This window comes from Pinus tabuliformis, chromosome J (assembly GCF_031772625.1).
Source record: "Pinus tabuliformis cultivar Carrire ecotype Pingquan chromosome J, CPIR1, whole genome shotgun sequence".
NCBI lineage: Eukaryota > Viridiplantae > Streptophyta > Pinopsida > Pinales > Pinaceae > Pinus > Pinus tabuliformis.
In genome coordinates, this window is record NC_142295.1 from 1,328,898,968 (window position 1) to 1,328,903,825 (window position 4,858).

Genomic DNA, 4,858 nt, shown 5'->3' on the forward strand with positions numbered 1-4,858 from the left:
CAACCAAGAAAAGAGACCATTGTAAAAGGGTTTAATTGTACCAAATAATTGTCTTCCAACACTACAAAGGATAAACAACCATGTCTTTTACTTAAACTTCAACCATTAGAACTTATTCAATTGAGAAGTAGGGATTACCTAGGCATTGCAATCTATAGCCATTAGTAAGTTGAAATTTTTCAAAATCTTTAGCCTTATTCCATTTGTAGTGTTTCCACCAAATTTAATGGGTCTAGAAGCCAAGGATCATCCATAAAGAGCTAGGAATAATATCATTAATTAATCAAGGGTTAGTTAACATGGGTTAGCAACATAAACCTTGCTTTCAATTTTTGCCAAAACAACTTCTTTGGTAGGAGAATGAGAAATGTTACTAATGGAATTGAGAGCTCCTTTGAAAAATCTAAATCAAGAAATATACATTTCTATTAACACCTTCCCTTCATGCAACAAGATTGAAGACCACCGCAATAAGTAGTCATTAAATAATAGCTCAAATCTCAATGCTCGACCTTTCTTATTAAGGTCAAATCTAATCACAACCTCTTGTACTTTCCAAATACACTAGGAAACAAAAATCTATTTTACTATGACTTGGATTGACACAACAATGAGAGTTTGAAGATTGAGACCTCACCATAACTTTTGCCAGAGAGGATTCTAGAGCAAACAAAGTATCTCAAAAGAACCTTCCACACTTTGTTCTTTCCTAAGGCCCAAATTTCTCAGTTAATGCACAACACATGAACATGTAATAAGTTTCAATTATGCTCATATGAGCCAATCCCTAAGAGCAAAACAAAAAATCCCTTCATGAAAGTTTACACCTCCTTAAATATAAGCCCAAGGAAAACTATATAACACATATAGAAAATAATGTGGTATTATTTAGTAGAAAATAACATTGATCTTTAGCATTGCATTTGTAATCCTCCAAGTTGTAATAATTCCATTGCTTGGCAACATAAAAGAACTTTATAGATCATGGCATTGAAAAACACAACATAATATATTGTTTCATACATAATGATGACATCAATAGATCCCATATCCGGTTTATAATGTTATCATGATTTGCATAACATTAGATATGTGTGTGTGCGTGTGTGTGTGTGTGTTCAAGGGGATGCATGTCAGTCCTTCCTGACAAATATCTCTTCATAATGCTAACATGATCACTATGACAAACAAAGTTAAATAGACATGATAATAACATTATATAACATAGGTTTGTACTAAATTCTTAGAATGAAAAAGTACAAATATGACATATATCTAGCTATAATGTTGGTATGATGCAAATTACATATATTAGATAAGGAAACTATTTGTAGGTTTAGTTAAAAATCAAACAACTCAAGCATATGGGGGGGGGCTTCTTGACATATATCTCTTCATAATGCTAACACGGTCACCAATGACCATGAGAAACAAAATTAAATAGCCATGATAATAACATTATATAGTATAACTTTGTACTAAATGCTTAGAATGGTAAAGAAAAAATATGGCATATATCTAGTTATAAGGAAAATATTTGTAGGTTTAGTTAAAAAGCAAACCACTCAAGCATATCCTATTATATAATGTCAGCATGATAGCTATGACATGAATAACACCAAAAAACACAATTCTAGGTTTTCATTTGGAGATATATGGTCACCCAATATTGGTCACAAAAAAAAATTCATATTGGGTGACCATATATTTAGATATATTCTAGGTTTTCATTTAGATTAAACATGTGTATGTAGGTACACCCACCTATGTCTGATAACAAAGTGTACTATGTTGGGATGTCCCCTTGGAATTCCAAGCTACATAGGAAGATGGAATGAAGTCGGCTCACTATGGAGGATTCTTTGCGAATTTGAGTGGCTGGAAGGTCAGTGGTGTCATCTCATGCTCTGGATGACTTGGTGTTTCAGCCAAAAGACAGATTCTGTAGAAATATTACAAGGATCCACTAACCAAATAACTTCAAGAACAAACATTTTCTCATTTTCCATCTCGCTAAGTTTTTCTTGTAGCATACCTATTCTCTCTTCCATTTCTCCAAACCTTTGTTATTTTCCATGAAGATTTGGGATTGTATTTTCCTGTCTCCAAGAGATTCTACTTGTAAGTTTCAACTTATTGTTTGTGTTAAAATTGGAAACCAGGGAAAAACTTCATGTGGGTCATCTTATTCATGGCTAATAATATTTTTATTAGATTCCTCTCGTCGAGAGGTGTAAGATTGATATAAAGATCATCCAATTCCGATAAGTATTCATGGAGATATGAATTTATTTTGATTATGGAATTATTATCAAGCCGACCTACAACTCATGTAGGCTCAGAAGCCCAACAGTCGCATCTATTCACCCACCAACGTTGTGTATAAATATAAGAGGACTTTTCCTCATTTAGACTCACTCATCTCATCACATCTCTCTCTCTCTACTGCGCAGATATGAGTCTCTTCTCTACTGCGTTGAAATGGGTCTCTCTCTCTCACACATGTGAAGCCGGAAACTGCTGAAACTGAAGCTGCAACTGCAGAAGTAAAGATTGACTTACGTGGCCTAGAAGATCTCCTCTTTGGAACTGTGCTGTAGGTTCATCTGAACCTCCTTTGAAAGCCGCAACTTTTGGTGGTGGAATGAAGTCAATCCGACGAACGGTTTGCAAGATATCGACTGCCCTAGTTTGAAGCTGGAAACTGCTGAAACTGAAGCTGCAACTGCAGAAGTAAAGATTGAATTGCGTGGCCTAGAAGATCTCCTCTTTGGAACTGTGCTGTAGGTTCAACTGAACCTCCTTTGAAAGCCACAACTTTTGGTGGTGGAATGAAGTCAATCCGACGAACGGTTTGCAAGATATCGACTGCCTTAGTTTGAAGCCGGAAACTACTGAAATTGAAGCTGCAACTGCAGAAGTAAAGATTGACTTGCGTGGCCTAGAAGATCTCCTCATCTGAACTGCGTTGTAGGTTCATCTGAACCTCCTCTGGAAGCCGAAACTTTTGGTGGTGGAATGAAGTCAATCCGACTATCGGTTTGTGAGATATGGTCTGCCCTAGTTTGATAATGAAGCTGCTAATGCTGATGCTACTGATCTAGGGTTTGCTACTGCTGATATGAATAAGATTTATTGTACTATTTCTCTCTACTGAATTATTGAAGATAAAAGAAGATTTGATCAAAGGGTTTCCCCACACATTGTGGGGTTTGTCCTTGGCTAGCCGCCACATCTTGTGTCTCTTGTCTTGGCTTGTTTTATGTCGATCGTTTAATGTTCTATCTGCACTTTACTTTATGTACATGTGATTGCTAATCGGTGGAATATAATAAGAAAAAGAAGTAAATTGTTATAAGCATAGAACATACCATAACTTAACATGGTATCAGAGCTGAGGTGAAGACAAAGCCCGAGCAAGAGCAAGAGCAATCATTGAAGAGAAGATTGGCAAGGCTATCCTAAAAGAACTATGGGGTCCTCAACACTCTTTCCTGCCGAAGACAAGCTCCGTGAGAAAGCTGACTATCACGGATGAAAGATGTCTATCGATCTAACCCTTGAAGATCAAGGAGTGTTGGACCATGTAAGAGACAATATTGTTGAGCCTTCATCAAATGCATCTGCTGCTGCCTGGAAAAAATGGAAAAATGGAGAAGTCAAAACAAAGAAGATCATCCGGGACTCTATCGACAAGTGCTTGGTGGCCTACATCTCTGATCTAGACACCTCCAAGGAAATCTACGACAGACTGGTGAGTTTATTTAAAGTTAATGATGCAAATCAAGTTTTGTTTCTTAGAAATAAGCTGAGGGAAATCAAGAAGGGTAAAGATGAAAGTATGCAAGCATACTTCTTAAGAATCACCAAGATCAAGAACGATCTCCTATCTATTGGGGAAATTATTACTGACAGAGAAATGGCACTCACAACTCTTGAAGGATTACCATCTGAATGGTATGTGTTCAGGACTACTCTTCTGAACTATAATGTAATTCCTGGTTTCGAGGAATTAATGGCTAGATACATTCAAGAAGAAACAAGGGAAGAAGTGTAAGAAATGCCCATGCCTAAAGGTCCTCCTGCTGCCTTTTCTTTTCATGCAAAGAAAAGAAATAATTCCGGGACTAAATCAAAAGGAAAGGTTGGACCTAAGGCTAGAAGAAAATGACGATGTTACATTTGCGATAAAGCAAGTCACTATGCAAGGGAGTGCCCTGATAGAAAGGACTCACTCAAGGACGATGATCAAAATCCCTCTGATGGAAATCAAAGGAATGACAAATTCAACAGCAAAGATAAGAGGAGAGCTGGGAATCAAGGAAGAGGACAAGCATTCAAGAAGGCCAGAAATTTCAGGATGTATTAAATGCACCTGACCTCAAAAAGAACCTAGTGTCCATCTCGGGAACGGAAGACAAAGGCTACAAGGTAACCTTCAACGATGGCAAGGTATGTATATGGAAAAATAATGTTAAAGATGCCTTTACTCTTGGGTTTAGTGGTGATTCATTATATCAGGTCGATGGTAGTCTGCTAGGTGTCATGTCTTATGACACATCTCTTCAGTCCGAACTTTGGCATTAGAGGTTTTTCCTGCCTTCATTATAAAGCTATACTCGGTGTAAGACAAATGGTGATAGGGATGCCCGAATTCTGAATAGAGAATGAAGGTGTATGTCCAGGATGTGCTGAAGGAAAGCTCAAAAGGGGACCATTCCCCTCAAGCCAAAGCAAGACCTCTGATATATTACAATTGGTTCACTCAGGCATACCTGAGGTTGGCATTAAGAGGGAGACTACTACACCACATACTCCTGAGCAGAATGGTGTGGTGGGAAGGAAGAACCGCACGATG